Here is an 18426-nt window from a genome sequence, read left to right as displayed (position 1 = left end):
CAAAGAATGAAAATACCCCTTAACTTACTTAAAAAAAAAGTTAACAAAGTGATGTAAATACTTACATTTTAAAAGTTTTACAATAGTTAAAGCTTACAGCACCTGGCATTCCCACGTAGTCTCCCATCCAAGTACTAACCAGTCCCAAGCCTTCTTAGCTTCTGAGATCAGACAAGATTGAGCAATCTTCAGCTGGCATGTCCGTAAGCAAACTCTGCTTGAAAATCTTGAACTTTAAACCAACGGGCTTGAACACATATCAAAGAGTGAAAACTCCCGCTTTACTGTCAAATTATTATGGAGAAAAGGCAAAAAAAGCTAACAAAGCCATGTAAATACTTTCATTTTAAAAGTTTTTCATTAGTTAAAGCTTACAGCCCCTGGTATTCCCAGGTTGTCTCCATTCCAAGTACTAACCAGGCCCAAGCCTTCTTAGCTTCTGAGATCAGACAAGATTGGGCATTCTTCAGCTGGTTTGTCCGTACACAAACTCTGCTTGAAAATCTTGAACTTTAAGCCAAAGGGGCTTGAACACATATCAAAGAGTGAAAACTCCCGCTTTACTGTCAAATTATCATGGAGAAAAGGCAAAAAGTTGGAGTGGTAAGCTTTTATTTTTAATACAACAAATAAAGTGCAGACCTTCTAGAGGCAATGCAATACTGGGTCGATGAATGGAGCGGATGGAGCAGGCCCTATTGCCGACTCCCTGTTCTAAAAATCCGCTTAATATGATGTATCAGATATTAAACTGACATCAGGGTCCGTAGCACCTTAAGGCCAAGGGCTGGAAAACCCCACCTAATCGATTCAGCTCCACCCCACTCAATAGCCAAGACTGTGAATGATCGTTGTAGAGCACGCACAGACAAAGAAACCTGAAGAGAAGTTTAAAAAAAAAAAAAAAAAAAAAAGGCGGGAAAACATATCAAAGAATGAAAATACCCCTTAACTTACTTTAAAAAAAAAGTTAACAAAGTGATGTAAATACTTACATTTTAAAAGTTTTACAATAGTTAAAGCTTACAGCACCTGGCATTCCCACGTAGTCTCCCATTCAAGTACTAACCAGGCCCAAGCCTTCTTAGCTTCTGAGATCAGACAAAATTGGGCAATCTTCAGCTGGCATGTCCGTACACAAACTCTGCTTGAAAAATCTTGAACTTTAAACTAAAGGGGCTTGAACACATATCAAAGAGTGAAAACTCCCGCTTTACTGTCAAATTATGATGGAGAAAAGGCAAAAAAAGCTAACAAAGCCATGTAATTACTTTCATTTTAAAAGTTTTTCAATAGTTAAAGCTTACAGCACCTGGTATTCCCAGGTAGTCTCCCATCCAAGTACTAACCAGGCACAAGCCTTCTTAGCATCTGAGATCAGACAACATTGAGCAATCTTCAGCTGGCATGTCCGTAAGCAAACTCTGCTTGAAAATCTTGAACTTTAAACCAACGGGCTTGAACACATATCAAAGAGTGAAAACTCCCGCTTTACTGTCAAATTATTATGGAGAAAAGGCAAAAAAAGCTAACAAAGCCATGTAAATACTTTCATTTTAAAAGTTTTTTATTAGTTAAAGCTTACAGCACCTGGTATTCCCAGGTAGTCTCCCATCCAAGTACTAACCAAGCCCAAGCCTTCTTAGCTTCTGAGATCAGACAAGATTGGGCATTCTTCAGCTGGTTTGTCCGTACACAAACTCTGCTTGAAAATCTTGAACTTTAAACCAAAGGGGCTTGAACACATATCAAAGAGTGAAAACTCCCGCTTTTCTGTCAAATTATGATGGAGAAAATGCAAAAAAAGCTAACAAAGCCATGTAAATACTTTCATTTTAAAAGTTTTTCATTAGTTAAAGCTTACAGCACCTGGTATTCCCAGGTTGTCTCCCATCCAAGTACTAACCAGGCCCAAGCCTTCTTAGCTTCTGAGATCAGACAAGATTGGGCATTCTTCAGCTGGTTTGTCCGTACACAAACTCTGCTTGAAAATCTTGAACTTTAAGCCAAAGGGGCTTGAACACATATCAAAGAGTGAAAACTCCCGCTTTACTGTCAAATTATCATGGAGAAAAGGCAAAAAGTTGGAGTGGTAAGCTTTTATTTTTAATACAACAAATAAAGTGCACACCTTCTAGAGGCAATGCAATACTGGGTCGATGAATGGAGCGGATGGAGCAAGCCCTATTGCCGACTCCCTGTTCTAAAAATCCGCTTAATATGATGTATCAGATATTAAACTGGCATCAGGGTCCGTAGCACCTTAAGGCCGAGGGCTGGAAAACCCCACCTAATCGATTCAGCTCCACCCCACTCAATAGCCAAGACTATGAATGATCGTTGTAGAGCATGTGTGGTGGAAATTCTGCCGTCTGGGGAGCTGCAATAAAGGAAGTCAACTGAATTGATTATCCAAGTTTATTTTACCGCGCACGGGGGGACCCACAAGAGAACATCCCCCCCGCTTGATTACAGTTCACAAGCATTTATACATCTGGGGTGTACAAGGTCGAAAAGCAAGCTCGCACCACTTTGGACAGTGGCGCCCATCAACGTCACAGAACCTTTCTTTTATCAGTTTATGTCTAGTTTTTGCGTCAAACTTTTGCATCAACAAGGTCAGACCTAAGATACACAGTTGTCTTCTGACTGTTCCATGACCAAAGGTGAAACACGTGGAGAGTCTGGCCTACTAAATTTTCCTTCCACACTCCACACTTTTTTTTTTTTTTTTTTTTTTTTTTTTGATTAATTGATCTCTACTATAGGCACAAAAATATATATGATGTGTACGCAAGGTCAGGAGTACATAATTACATAATAGCACAAAATTCAAAGAATAAAAAATGATTATAAAAATGATTAAAAAGTACGCAGCAAATTAATGCAAAATTACAAAGTAACTTAATATACAACCAGAAACATCAAAGTATACCACTCCATCAAGGGTTTAAGGTAACTCATCACAGGCAGTTGTATAAAAATATAAACTCAAAACTAAATAATTAAAAAAAACAAACTATTTAAAATGAAAATCAACAACAAGTATAACAATCAATATCAATAGTGTATTATGTGTCTGCATCTGTCTCATCCGAGGAGTAGCTTGATTCAAAGCATGATTGACCACTATGAACAAGAGTTACATAATTTTTTCTAGGGGTCTAATAACATATCAACAGCAATGTGGTTCTGGAAGGCCATAAGTGAGGTGGCTTTAAATTGTCCATGTACAGTCTCAAATCCATCTCTAGTGAAGTTTGATAAGCGCTGCACCTTGTAATGAATGTAATTGATTCTGTCAACATTTTTGTTAGGAGTTATTCAAAATAAAAATTTATTCAAAGCCTGCAGCTATTTGATTAACTAATATGTATTCGTCGGGCACACCTCTGGGAATACCTATGGTATCAATGTAAGTTGTATCAGGGGAATCAAAAGAAAACAATGATCTCCTAGCTAAACGGGAGTGAACATTGGAAAAAGAGACTGGAACTTCTGATGCGGTTACAGGCAAAATAGTCACAGGTAGGATAAGAGTGGAAGGAGTGCAGACACCCAACCAGTTCTCAGGTAAAGTGGAGCGCAGTGTTTTACCACCACCAGATGTCAGAACGATCAACTTTCGGGGAATCAGACAGGTTGTGGATGGATGCACAATATGAAACATTCACAGTACCAACAGTAGGGTTAACAAAACAAGTAAAATTGTTACGAGCTACTTCAGCATCAAAAACAAGACATCGGCTTTTGATCCTACAGGAAAAAGGAAATCCCAAAAAGAGCAAAAAGGATCAAGGTTATCTTGAGTCATAAGTTGGATAAGACAGGTAATTCAGTTCGGCTGGAGTGGGGACAATCTTCAACAATGGGCGAGGTCCTAAACATACAATGCAATCAGATTTTGCAATGTCACCAGTAGCTTCTGCAAGTAACAACAAGTTATTCCTGTGGCCAAGTTTTTTTTTTTTTTTTTTTTTTTTTTTTTTCAAAACCATTTGGTGTAAAAACTTAAGACCGATTTAGAAAGCCATCTGCCGTTTCCCCAAAATGTTTAACTGTCACCTAAAAATAATGGAAAAGAACAAGTCTGCATAGATTCTGCAGGCAATTGGTGGTAATCTGGGCAAATGCATGTTGCAAGCTTAGACGATTGTCAAGTCAAATCTGTTTCTTATTGCTCAGATCTTTGATGTTTCTTCTTGTTGACTTTACCGGACGATGGTAGCGATGGTAAATCAGTGTTTATTCAGCCCCGCCCTGCTCAGCCTTGGGAGCGGACGTTTTCTCAGCGGATGTTTCGGCTGCCTTGCTCTCTTTGCCATCCTGAGGTTCGGTGGTCTGGGCGGTAGTTGATGTTGCATCTGTAGCGCCGCTGGTGGGGCTCCTGGTTCTCTTTGCCTTCGCCCTGGTTCTCTTTGTCTTCCTCGCCTTCCCTCACCAGTCTGGGACGTGGGGGACTCCTTGGTCTGAAGCCTCTGTAGTAGTTCTGCCTCACTGGTTTGCTCTGGTCTGGACCACCCTGGTTGTCATCACCTTCAGTTCCTTCTGTCATTTCCTTTCGTTGTGCGCTGGTATATGGGGGGCGGCTGCCATAGCGTCGGCGGACAAAGTACGGTGGATAGCGCCGCCTGCCAGGGAACAAAGTTCTGCGTTGCTGTGGCTGTGCGACCCCCTCAGGACCAATTTCCTGGCTCTCTCTCTTCTCCCGCCCCTCGCTCTGGTAGTTATCCTGGTAGTCGCGTGGGGGTCTCCTCCGGCGTGGGTACCGCCTGTAGCGGTTCCGGTCAGCGGCGTATTTGCTGCCCTGGACTGGGACCCCCCCTGGGCCGGTGACATTGGCCGCCTCGGCACCCTTCTCCCCTTCAACGACATCAAACTCCACAGTCTCACCGTCCCCAACACTGCGGAGGTATTTTCTTGGGTTGTTTTTCTTTATGGCAGTCTGGTGTACAAAAACGTCTTCTTTTGTGTCATTCCTGTTGATGAAACCGTAGCCGTTGCGAACGTTGAACCACTTCACCGTCCCCAGGACCTTTGTTGGAATGTGTGTGAGTGTGTCTGTGTGGGTGTGCATGACCTTGGTTGGAGCCTCCTTCAGGGCTGCAGCCGCGCCTTCGTTTGGAGCTCCGCCCCGCTTCACCAGTCAGGCTGTTTGGGATTGTTCATGATGGGTGTGTTCTCCTCTGTGTCCACGTCTCTCGCCATAGGGAACACCATGTCCTCTGCTCCATCCTCTTTCTTCATTGGGACATTCTCGTAACCAATGTCCGCTTTGGCCACAGTTGAAGCACACATCAAATTGTTCCTCGCTTCGTGGTCTCCACTGTCCTCTCCATCTTTTGGTGCAATCTCGTGCCCAGTGTCCCCTTTGGTTACACCTGAAGCACACATCCGGTCCGCGATATGAAGTGGAGTTGGCAGCAGCATGCTGCAACAGAGCCAGTTGTGCCCTGTGGGTTGAATCTTTGTTTTTGTTGTCTTCTTTGATCCTCGCTTCCACCTGTCTGGCCTGGGCGTGGCGCGCATGGCGCAGAACTTCAGCGAGACGCACTGAAGCATCTGCCCACATGATGCAGGAAGTCTTTGTTGCTTCACTGAGGGGGGGGAGAAGGCCATCAATGAAGGTATTTTTCAGGAGCGCTTCGTACGGTGTCATACCTTGTCCAGGGTAATCATGGGGGCGAGCAAGGCCGCTGTGGTCATCAAACACAACTTGGAGTCGAATCAAGAAATCTTCTGCTGACTCCAAAGGCTGCTGAGCACACGTGCTGATTTTAGAAAGGTCACAGGCAGTAGGAAAGTTGCCAGCGATCGCGGTCACAAGTCCTTCAGCCCAACATCTGTAGTCTGCATCCCCCCGCACTGCACCAATGTCATTTTGATCAGCAGTTGCCCAACCAGGGGTGCAGGGCTGATGATGGGTAGTGAAATGTTCACGTAGCTGACCATACTGCGCAGGGGTCATGTGCCTTAGCAGGACTCGGGCCATTTCGGTGGATGTCGGTGTGAATTCTCTGATGAAATCGCTCACGGCTCTGGACAGGGCCGCACCCCCTCGATCTGCATTTGGGAGATGCTTGGAAGAGTTCAGAAGGTCTTCCGTTGTCCATGGTCTGTAAACAAATGTAGGCCCCCCTGTCCCAGCAACCTGAATCATGGGGAGAGTTGCAGTTGAGGGTCCTGATGGTTCAGAAGATGTGGTGGCAGACCGGGTCTTGGGTGGAGAATATGGGGCGGCTGCTCTGGTGGTGGTTTTTTCCTCTGAAGTTGAAGCAGTGACGCCATCATGCTGTGGTGGTTTCTGCTGTTCTTGTAACGGTTTCTCCAGCGGGAGTTGCTGCTGTTCCAGTGGGGGTTGCTGTTGGGGGTAGGGCGGAGGGGTGGAGTCCAAACTCAGGTCGACCCGTGCGCCCTGTAATGACGGATACAACGAGGCAGGTGCAGTATCAGAGAATTTTTTTTTGGTATCAAGGTTCAGCGTGGTCTCCCCTGTTGTTTTCTTTCCCACAGTCAGCGCAGTCAGAGCGTTCTGGGTGTTTGGCTTGTCTCTTCGGTCGCCCTCTGCTTCCCATATTTTAAAACAGTCTTCCATTATAAGCATTTTCCGAATTACTTTACTTTTACTTGACTGCAGTATTTTTTGCCTGCTGCCCTCTAGCCCCTCCTTCAGCTTTTTTAGCTGAGTTTGACTAAGAGACCCACCCGCAGGAAAACCGTAATTCTCATGCCAGTCCACCAGATGATTACACACATCATCACCATATTTCTGTTTCATCTGTATCATTAAATTAGTTTCGGGACTAATAGGAGTGTCACTTTTCCCACTTTTATTTCCCATTTTTTACGCACACAGCTTTCTCGAGTTTACCCGGGGAATTCACAGCCCAACGAAAACAACTGCTCTTGCTAAGAGAGCTCACAGATAACTAATGGCTCACAACTCTTCCCGTTTCACGTTTTCCCTTTGTGCTCTTGCCTTATTACTCACACTGATTGAAATATTACTTAATGATTGAATGATTTTTTTTTTTTTTTTTTTTTTTTTTTTTTATCTTGTAAAGAAGGCTCACACTTTTATTTCACACTCGATCTCCAAGATCGTTTTACTCAGAGGACTTTAACCTCTATTAAACAAAATAAAAAGTGACACTCGCTTAGTTGGATCAACTCAGTTGACTACAGAATAAAGCAAATATGCAATTCCCCTTATCAATTTGATTTTGGATTTATTAATCTTCTAAATTCTGCAGTTTTCATTAAATGTTTGAGAGGTGGAATATTTTAGCTCACCGTGTTCGTGTCCCCAGACGACAGAAAAGAGAAAAAATCCCGGCGGAATCGGCCAAGGACACTGACCGCAGTCCCAGTCACTCCGAAACTCTAAGACGAGGTTTTGGAGATGGATCTTGGTGACCCAGGGTGACTAGCCACTCCGGCCATGTCCTGGCGGACTCACGCGGATCCTGTTCGTGACGCCAATTGTGGTGGAAATTCTGCCGTCTGGGGAGCTGCAATAAAGGAAGTCAACTGAATTGATTATCCAAGTTTATTTTACCGCGCACGGGGGGACCCACAAGAGAACATCCCCCCCGCTTGATTACAGTTCACAAGCATTTATACATCTGGGGTGTACAAGGTCGAAAAGCAAGCTCGCACCACTTTGGACAGTGGCGCCCATCAACGTCACAGAACCTTTCTTTTATCAGTTTATGTCTAGTTTTTGCGTCAAACTTTTGCATCAACAAGGTCAGACCTAAGATACACAGTTGTCTTCTGACTGTTCCATGACCAAAGGTGAAACACGTGGAGAGTCTGGCCTACTAAATTTTCCTTCCACACATGCACAGACAAAGAAACCTGAAGAGAAGTTTAAAAAAAAAAAAAAAAAAAAAAGGCGGGAAAACATATCAAAGAATGAAAATACCCCTTAACTTACTTTAAAAAAAAAGTTAACAAAGTGATGTAAATACTTACATTTTAAAACTTTTACAATAGTTAAAGCATACAGCACCTGGCATTCCCACGTAGTCTCCCATCCAAGTACTAACCAGGCCCAAGCCTTCTTAGCTTCTGAGATCAGACAAGATTGGGCATTCTTCAGCTGGTTTGTCCATACACAAACTCTGCTTGAAAATCTTGAACTTTAAACCAAAGGGGCTTGAACACATATCAAAGAGTGAAAACTCCCGCTTTACTGTCAAATTATGATGGAGAATAGGCAAAAAAAGCTAACAAAGCCATGTAAATACTTTCATTTTAAAAGTTTTTCAATATTTAAAGCTTACAGCACATGGCATTCCCACGTAGTCTCCCATCCAAGTACTAATCAGGCCCAAGCCTTCTTAGCTTCTGAGATCAGACAAGATTGGGCAATCTTCAGCTGGCATGTCCGTACACAAACTCTGCTTGAAAATCTTGAACTTTAAACCAAAGGGGCTTGAACACATATCAAAGAGTGAAAACTCCCGCTTTACTGTCAAATTATGATGGAGAAAAGGCAAAAAAAGCTAACAAAGCCATGTAAATACTTTCATTTTAAAAGTTTTTCAATAGTTAAAGCTTACAGCACCTGGTATTCCAAGGTAGTCTCCCATCCAAGTACTAACCAGGCACAAGCCTTCTTAGCATCTGAGATCAGACAAGATTGAGCAATCTTCAGCTGGCATGTCCGTAAGCAAACTCTGCTTGAAAATCTTGAACTTTAAACCAACGGGCTTGAACACATATCAAAGAGTGAAAACTCCCGCTTTACTGTCAAATTATTATGGAGAAAAGGCAAAAAAAGCTAACAAAGCCATGTAAATACTTTCATTTTAAAAGTTTTTCATTAGTTAAAGCTTACAGCACCTGGTATTCCCAGGTTGTCTCCCATCCAAGTTTTAACCAGGCCCAAGCCTTCTTAGCTTCTGAGATCAGACAAGATTGGGCATTCTTCAGCTGGTTTGTCCGTACACAAACTCTGCTTGAAAATCTTGAACTTTAAGCCAAAGGGGCTTGAACACATATCAAAGAGTGAAAACTCCCGCTTTACTGTCAAATTATCATGGAGAAAAGGCAAAAAGTTGGAGTGGTAAGCTTTTATTTTTAATACAACAAATAAAGTGCACACCTTCTAGAGGCAATGCAATACTGGGTCGATGAATGGAGCGGATGGAGCAAGCCCTATTGCCGACTCCCTGTTCTAAAAATCCGCTTAATATGATGTATCAGATATTAAACTGACATCAGGGTCCGTAGCACCTTAAGGCCGAGGGCTGGAAAACCCCACCTAATCGATTCAGCTCCACCCCACTCAATAGCCAAGACTGTGAATGATCGTTGTAGAGCATGCACAGACAAAGAAACCTGAAGAGAAGTTTAAAAAAAAAAAAAAAAAAAAAAGGCGGGAAAACATATCAAAGAATGAAAATACCCCTTAACTTACTTTAAAAAAAAAGTTAACAAAGTGATGTAAATACTTACATTTTAAAAGTTTTACAATAGTTAAAGCTTACAGTACCTGGCATTCCCACGTAGTCTCCCATCCAAGTACTAACCAGGCCCAAGCCTTCTTAGCTTCTAAAATCAGACAAGATTGGGCATTCTTCAGCTGGTTTGTCCATACACAAACTCTGCTTGAAAATCTTGAACTTTAAACCAAAGGGGCTTGAACACATATCAAAGAGTGAAAACTCCTGCTTTACTGTCAAATTATGATGGAGAATAGGCAAAAAAAGCTAACAAAGCCATGTAAATACTTTCATTTTAAAAGTTTTTCAATAGTTAAAGCTTAAGGCACCTGGTATTCCCAGGTAGTCTCCCATCCAAGTACTAACCAGGCACAAGCCTTCTTAGCATCTGAGATCAGACAAGATTGAGCAATCTTCAGCTGGCATGTCCGTAAGCAAACTCTACTTGAAAATCTTGAACTTTAAACCAACGGGCTTGAACACATATCAAAGAGTGAAAACTCCCGCTTTACTGTCAAATTATTATAGAGAAAAGGCAAAAAAAGCTAACAAAGCCATGTAAATACTTTCATTTTAAAAGTTTTTCATTAGTTAAAGCTTACAGCACCTGGTATTCCCAGGTTGTCTCCATTCCAAGTACTAACCAGGCACAAGCCTTCTTAGCATCTGAGATCAGACAACATTGAGCAATCTTCAGCTGGCATGTCCGTAAGCAAACTCTGCTTGAAAATCTTGAACTTTAAACCAACGGGCTTGAACACATATCAAAGAGTGAAAACTCCCGCTTTACTGTCAAATTATTATGGAGAAAAGGCAAAAAAAGCTAACAAAGCCATGTAAATACTTTCATTTTAAAAGTTTTTTATTAGTTAAAGCTTACAGCACCTGGTATTCCCAGGTAGTCTCCCATCCAAGTACTAACCAAGCCCAAGCCTTCTTAGCTTCTGAGATCAGACAAGATTGGGCATTCTTCAGCTGGTTTGTCCGTACACAAACTCTGCTTGAAAATCTTGAACTTTAAACCAAAGGGGCTTGAACACATATCAAAGAGTGAAAACTCCCGCTTTTCTGTCAAATTATGATGGAGAAAATGCAAAAAAAAGCTAACAAAGCCATGTAAATACTTTCATTTTAAAAGTTTTTCATTAGTTAAAGCTTACAGCACCTGGTATTCCCAGGTTGTCTCCCATCCAAGTACTAACCAGGCCCAAGCCTTCTTAGCTTCTGAGATCAGACAAGATTGGGCATTCTTCAGCTGGTTTGTCCGTACACAAACTCTGCTTGAAAATCTTGAACTTTAAGCCAAAGGGGCTTGAACACATATCAAAGAGTGAAAACTCCCGCTTTACTGTCAAATTATCATGGAGAAAAGGCAAAAAGTTGGAGTGGTAAGCTTTTATTTTTAATACAACAAATAAAGTGCACACCTTCTAGAGGCAATGCAATACTGGGTCGATGAATGGAGCGGATGGAGCAAGCCCTATTGCCGACTCCCTGTTCTAAAAATCCGCTTAATATGATGTATCAGATATTAAACTGGCATCAGGGTCCGTAGCACCTTAAGGCCGAGGGCTGGAAAACCCCACCTAATCGATTCAGCTCCACCCCACTCAATAGCCAAGACTGTGAATGATCGTTGTAGAGCATGCACAGACAAAGAAACCTGAAGAGAAGTTTAAAAAAAAAAAAAAAAAAAAAGGCGGGAAAACATATCAAAGAATGAAAATACCCCTTAACTTACTTTAAAAAAAAAGTTAACAAAGTGATGTAAATACTTACATTTTAAAACTTTTACAATAGTTAAAGCATACAGCACCTGGCATTCCCACGTAGTCTCCCATCCAAGTACTAACCAGGCCCAAGCCTTCTTAGCTTCTGAGATCAGACAAGATTGGGCATTCTTCAGCTGGTTTGTCCATACACAAACTCTGCTTGAAAATCTTGAACTTTAAACCAAAGGGGCTTGAACACATATCAAAGAGTGAAAACTCCCGCTTTACTGTCAAATTATGATGGAGAATAGGCAAAAAAAGCTAACAAAGCCATGTAAATACTTTCATTTTAAAAGTTTTTCAATATTTAAAGCTTACAGCACATGGCATTCCCACGTAGTCTCCCATCCAAGTACTAATCAGGCCCAAGCCTTCTTAGCTTCTGAGATCAGACAAGATTGGGCAATCTTCAGCTGGCATGTCCGTACACAAACTCTGCTTGAAAATCTTGAACTTTAAACCAAAGGGGCTTGAACACATATCAAAGAGTGAAAACTCCCGCTTTACTGTCAAATTATGATGGAGAAAAGGCAAAAAAAGCTAACAAAGCCATGTAAATACTTTCATTTTAAAAGTTTTTCAATAGTTAAAGCTTACAGCACCTGGTATTCCAAGGTAGTCTCCCATCCAAGTACTAACCAGGCACAAGCCTTCTTAGCATCTGAGATCAGACAAGATTGAGCAATCTTCAGCTGGCATGTCCGTAAGCAAACTCTGCTTGAAAATCTTGAACTTTAAACCAACGGGCTTGAACACATATCAAAGAGTGAAAACTCCCGCTTTACTGTCAAATTATTATGGAGAAAAGGCAAAAAAAGCTAACAAAGCCATGTAAATACTTTCATTTTAAAAGTTTTTCATTAGTTAAAGCTTACAGCACCTGGTATTCCCAGGTTGTCTCCCATCCAAGTTTTAACCAGGCCCAAGCCTTCTTAGCTTCTGAGATCAGACAAGATTGGGCATTCTTCAGCTGGTTTGTCCGTACACAAACTCTGCTTGAAAATCTTGAACTTTAAGCCAAAGGGGCTTGAACACATATCAAAGAGTGAAAACTCCCGCTTTACTGTCAAATTATCATGGAGAAAAGGCAAAAAGTTGGAGTGGTAAGCTTTTATTTTTAATACAACAAATAAAGTGCACACCTTCTAGAGGCAATGCAATACTGGGTCGATGAATGGAGCGGATGGAGCAAGCCCTATTGCCGACTCCCTGTTCTAAAAATCCGCTTAATATGATGTATCAGATATTAAACTGACATCAGGGTCCGTAGCACCTTAAGGCCGAGGGCTGGAAAACCCCACCTAATCGATTCAGCTCCACCCCACTCAATAGCCAAGACTGTGAATGATCGTTGTAGAGCATGCACAGACAAAGAAACCTGAAGAGAAGTTTAAAAAAAAAAAAAAAAAAAAAAAAAGGCGGGAAAACATATCAAAGAATGAAAATACCCCTTAACTTACTTTAAAAAAAAAGTTAACAAAGTGATGTAAATACTTACATTTTAAAAGTTTTACAATAGTTAAAGCTTACAGTACCTGGCATTCCCACGTAGTCTCCCATCCAAGTACTAACCAGGCCCAAGCCTTCTTAGCTTCTGAGATCAGACAAGATTGGGCATTCTTCAGCTGGTTTGTCCATACACAAACTCTGCTTGAAAATCTTGAACTTTAAACCAAAGGGGCTTGAACACATATCAAAGAGTGAAAACTCCTGCTTTACTGTCAAATTATGATGGAGAATAGGCAAAAAAAGCTAACAAAGCCATGTAAATACTTTCATTTTAAAAGTTTTTCAATAGTTAAAGCTTAAGGCACCTGGTATTCCCAGGTAGTCTCCCATCCAAGTACTAACCAGGCACAAGCCTTCTTAGCATCTGAGATCAGACAAGATTGAGCAATCTTCAGCTGGCATGTCCGTAAGCAAACTCTGCTTGAAAATCTTGAACTTTAAACCAACGGGCTTGAACACATATCAAAGAGTGAAAACTCCCGCTTTACTGTCAAATTATTATAGAGAAAAGGCAAAAAAAGCTAACAAAGCCATGTAAATACTTTCATTTTAAAAGTTTTTCATTAGTTAAAGCTTACAGCACCTGGTATTCCCAGGTTGTCTCCATTCCAAGTACTAACCAGGCCCAAGCCTTCTTAGCTTCTGAGATCAGACAAGATTGGGCATTCTTCAGCTGGTTTGTCCGTACACAAACTCTGCTTGAAAATCTTGAACTTTAAGCCAAAGGGGCTTGAACACATATCAAAGCGTGAAAACTCCCGCTTTACTGTCAAATTATGATGGAGAAAAGGCAAAAAAAGCTAACAAAGCCATGTAAATACTTTCATTTTAAAAGTTTTTCAATATTTAAAGCTTACAGCACATGGCATTCCCACGTAGTCTCCCATCCAAGTACTAACCAGGCCCAAGCCTTCTTAGCTTCTGAGATCAGACAAAATTGGGCAATCTTCAGCTGGCATGTCCGTACACAAACTCTGCTTGAAAATCTTGAACTTTAAACTAAAGGGGCTTGAACACATATCAAAGAGTGAAAACTCCCGCTTTACTGTCAAATTATGATGGAGAAAAGGCAAAAAAAGCTAACAAAGCCATGTAAATACTTTCATTTTAAAAGTTTTTCAATAGTTAAAGCTTACAGCACCTGGTATTCCCAGGTAGTCTCCCATCCAAGTACTAACCAGGCACAAGCCTTCTTAGCTTCTGAGATCAGACAAGATTGAGCAATCTTCAGCTGGCATGTCCGTAAGCAAACTCTGCTTGAAAATCTTGAACTTTAAACCAACGGGCTTGAACACATATCAAAGAATGAAAACTCCCGCTTTACTGTCAAATTATTATGGAGAAAAGGCAAAAAAAGCTAACAAAGCCATGTAAATACTTTCATTTTAAAAGTTTTTCATTAGTTAAAGCTTACAGCACCTGGTATTCCCAGGTTGTCTCCCATCCAAGTACTAACCAGGCCCAAGCCTTCTTAGCTTCTGAGATCAGACAAGATTGGGCATTCTTCAGCTGGTTTGTCCGTACACAAACTCTGCTTGAAAATCTTGAACTTTAAGCCAAAGGGGCTTGAACACATATCAAAGAGTGAAAACTCCCACTTTACTGTCAAATTATCATGGAGAAAAGGCAAAAAGTTGGAGTGGTAAGCTTTTATTTTTAATACAACAAATAAAGTGCACACCTTCTAGAGGCAATGCAATACTGGGTCGATGAATGGAGCGGATGGAGCAAGCCCTATTGCCGACTCCCTGTTCTAAAAATCCGCTTAATATGATGTATCAGATATTAAACTGACATCAGGGTCCATAGCACCTTAAGGCCGAGGGCTGGAAAACCCCACCTAATCGATTCAGCTCCACCCCACTCAATAGCCAAGACTGTGAATGATCGTTATAGAGCATGCACAGACAAAGAAACCTGAAGAGAAGTTTAAAAAAAAAAAAAAAAAAAAAAAGGGGGGAAAACATATCAAAGAATGAAAATACCCCTTAACTTACTTTACAAAAAAAGTTAACAAAGTGATGTAAATACTTACATTTTAAAAGTTTTACAATAGTTAAAGCTTACAGCACCTGGCATTCCCACGTAGTCTCCCATCCAAGTACTAACCAGGCCCAAGCCTTCTTAGCTTCTGAGATCAGACAAGATTGGGCATTCTTCAGCTGGTTTGTCCATACACAAACTCTGCTTGAAAATCTTGAACTTTAAACCAAAGGGGCTTGAACACATATCAAAGAGTGAAAACTCCCGCTTTACTGTCAAATTATTATGGAGAAAAGGCAAAAAAAGCTAACAAAGCCATGTAAATACTTTCATTTTAAAAGTATTTCATTAGTTAAAGCTTACAGCACCTGGTATTCCCAGATTGTCTCCCATCCAAGTACTAACCAGGCCCAAGCCTTCTTAGCTTCTGAGATCAGACAAGATTGGGCATTCTTCAGCTGGTTTGTCCATACACAAACTCTGCTTGAAAATCTTGAACTTTAAGCCAAAGGGGCTTGAACACATATCAAAGAGTGAAAACTCCCGCTTTACTGTCAAATTATGATGGAGAAAAGGCAAAAAAAGCTAACAAAGCCATGTAAATACTTTCATTTTAAAAGTTTTTCAATAGTTAAAGCTTACAGCACCTGGTATTCCAAGGTAGTCTCCCATCCAAGTACTAACCAGGCACAAGCCTTCTTAGCATCTGAGATCAGACAAGATTGAGCAATCTTCAGCTGGCATGTCCGTAAGCAAACTCTGCTTGAAAATCTTGAACTTTAAACCAACGGGCTTGAACACATATCAAAGAGTGAAAACTCCCGCTTTACTGTCAAATTATTATGGAGAAAGGGCAAAAAAAGCTAACAAAGCCATGTAAATACTTTCATTTTAAAGGTTTTACAATAGTTAAAGCTTACAGCACATGGCATTCCCACGTAGTCTCCCATTCAAGTACTAACCAGGCCCAAGCCTTCTTAGCTTCTGAGATCAGACAAGATTGGGCATTCTTCAGCTGGTTTGTCCATACACAAACTCTGCTTGAAAATCTTGAACTTTAAACCAAAGGGGCTTGAACACATATCAAAGAGTGAAAACTCACGCTTTACTGTCAAATTATGATGGAGAATAGGCAAAAAAAGCTAACAAAGCCATGTAAATACTTTCATTTTAAAAGTTTTTCAATATTTAAAGCTTACAGCACATGGCATTCCCACGTAGTCTCCCATCCAAGTACTAACCAGGCCCAAGCCTTCTTAGCTTCTGAGATCAGACAAGATTGGGCAATCTTCAGCTGGCATGTCCGTACACAAACTCTGCTTGAAAATCTTAAACTTTAAACCAAAGGGGCTTGAACACATATCAAAGAGTGAAAACTCCCGCTTTACTGTCAAATTATGATGGAGAAAAGGCAAAAAAAGCTAACAAAGCCATGTAAATACTTTCATTTTAAAAGTTTTTCATTAGTTAAAGCTTACAGCACCTGGTATTCCCAGGTTGTCTCCCATCCAAGTACTAACCAGGCCCAAGCCTTCTTAGCTTCTGAGATCAGACAAGATTGGGCATTCTTCAGCTGGTTTGTCCGTACACAAACTCTGCTTGAAAATCTTGAACTTTAAGCCAAAGGGGCTTGAACACATATCAAAGAGTGAAAACTCCCACTTTACTGTCAAATTATCATGGAGAAAAGGCAAAAAGTTGGAGTGGTAAGCTTTTATTTTTAATACAACAAATAAAGTGCACACCTTCTAGAGGCAATGCAATACTGGGTCGATGAATGGAGCGGATGGAGCAGGCCCTATTGCCGACTCCCTGTTCTAAAAATCCGCTTAATATGATGTATCAGATATTAAACTGACATCAGGGTCCGTAGCACCTTAAGGTCGAGGGCTGGAAAACCCCACCTAATCGATTCAGCTCCACCCCACTCAATAGCCAAGACTGTGAATGATCGCTGTAGAGCACGCACAGACAACGAAACCTGAAGAGAAGTTAAAAAAAAAAAAAAAAAAAAAAAGGCGGGAAAACATATCAAAGAATGAAAATACCCCTTAACTTACTTTAAAAAAAAAAGTTAACAAAGTGATGTAAATACTTACATTTTAAAAGTTTTACAATAGTTAAAGCTTACAGCACCTGGCATTCCCACGTAGTCTCCCATCCAAGTACTAACCAGGCCCAAGCCTTCTTAGCTTCTGAGATCAGACAAGATTGGGCATTCTTCAGCTGGTTTGTCCATACACAAACTCTGCTTGAAAATCTTGAACTTTAAACCAAAGGGGCTTGAACACATATCAAAGAGTGAAAACTCCCGCTTTACTGTCAAATTATGATGGAGAATAGGCAAAAAAAGCTAACAAAGCCATGTAAATACTTTCATTTTAAAAGTTTTTTAATATTTAAAGCTTACAGCACATGGCATTCCCACGTAGTCTCCCATCCAAGTACTAACCAGGCCCAAGCCTTCTTAGCTTCTGAGATCAGACAAGATTGGGCAATCTTCAGCTGGCATGTCCGTACACAAACTCTGCTTGAAAATCTTGAACTTTAAACCAAAGGGGCTTGAACACATATCAAAGAGTGAAAACTCCCGCTTTACTGTCAAATTATGATGGAGAAAAGGCAAAAAAAGCTAACAAAGCCATGTAAATATTTTCATTTTAAAAGTTTTTCAATAGTTAAAGCTTACAGCACCTGGTATTCCCAGGTAGTCTCCCATCCAAGTACTAACCAGGCCCAAGCCTTCTTAGCTTCTGAGATCAGACAAGATTGGGCATTCTTCAGCTGGTTTGTCCGTACACAAACTCTGCTTGAAAATCTTGAACTTTAAGCCAAAGGGGCTTGAACACATATCAAAGAGTGAAAACTCCCGCTTTACTGTCAAATTATCATGGAGAAAAGGCAAAAAGTTGGAGTGGTAAGCTTTTATTTTTAATAAAACAAATAAAGTGCACACCTTCTAGAGGCAATGCAATACTGGGTCGATGAATGGAGCGGATGGAGCAGGCCCTATTGCCGACTCCCTGTTCTAAAAATCCGCTTAATATGATGTATCAGATATTAAACTGACATCAGGGTCCGTAGCACCTTAAGGCCGAGGGCTGGAAATCCCCACCTAATCGATTCAGCTCCACCCCACTCCATAGCCAAGCCTGTGAATGATCGTTGTAGAGCACGCACAGACAAAGAAACCTGAAGAGAAGTTTAAAAAAAAAAAAAAAAGAAAAAAGGCGGGAAAACATATCAAAGAATGAAAATACCCCTTAACTTACCTTAAAAAAAAAGTCAACAAAGTGATGTAAATACTTACATTTTAAAAGTTTTTCAATAGTTAAAGCTTACAGCACCTGGCATTCCCACGTGGTCTCCCATCCAAGTACTAACCAGGCCAGAGCCTTCTTAGCTTCTGAGATCAGACAAGATTGGGCATTCTTCAGCTGGTTTGTCCATACACAAACTCTGCTTGAAAATCTTGAACTTTAAACCAAAGGGGCTTGAACACATATCAAAGAGTGAAAACTCCTGCTTTACTGTCAAATTATGATGGAGAATAGGCAAAAAAAGCTAACAAACCCATGTAAATACTTTCATTTTAAAAGTTTTTCAATAGTTAAAGCTTACAGCACATGGTATTCCCAGGTAGTCTCCCATCCAAGTACTAACCAGTCCCAAGCCTTCTTAGCTTCTGAGATCAGACAAGATTGAGCAAT

The 18426-nt window shown here is 40.9% G+C and overlaps 7 pseudogenes; all 7 read right to left on the bottom strand.

Annotated features, from left to right (window-relative positions):
- Positions 1-1578: 1578 nt before the first annotated feature.
- Positions 1579-1697, bottom strand: LOC114774664 (uncharacterized; annotated as a pseudogene).
- A 2548-nt stretch (positions 1698-4245) lies between these two features.
- On the bottom strand, positions 4246-5092 carry LOC114774615 (nuclease-sensitive element-binding protein 1 pseudogene; annotated as a pseudogene).
- Positions 5093-8002: 2910 nt separating this feature from the next.
- LOC114774711 (uncharacterized) lies at positions 8003-8121 on the bottom strand (annotated as a pseudogene).
- Positions 8122-10325: 2204 nt separating this feature from the next.
- LOC114774653 (uncharacterized) lies at positions 10326-10444 on the bottom strand (annotated as a pseudogene).
- An 812-nt stretch (positions 10445-11256) lies between these two features.
- Positions 11257-11375, bottom strand: LOC114774700 (uncharacterized; annotated as a pseudogene).
- A 1929-nt stretch (positions 11376-13304) lies between these two features.
- Positions 13305-13423, bottom strand: LOC114774736 (uncharacterized; annotated as a pseudogene).
- Positions 13424-17398: 3975 nt separating this feature from the next.
- LOC114774616 (uncharacterized) lies at positions 17399-17517 on the bottom strand (annotated as a pseudogene).
- Positions 17518-18426: the final 909 nt, after the last annotated feature.

Source organism: Denticeps clupeoides, unplaced genomic scaffold, assembly GCF_900700375.1.
Source record: "Denticeps clupeoides unplaced genomic scaffold, fDenClu1.1, whole genome shotgun sequence".
NCBI classification, from domain to species: Eukaryota; Metazoa; Chordata; class Actinopteri; order Clupeiformes; family Denticipitidae; genus Denticeps; species Denticeps clupeoides.
This window is presented reverse-complemented; position numbering and strand designations above follow the sequence as displayed.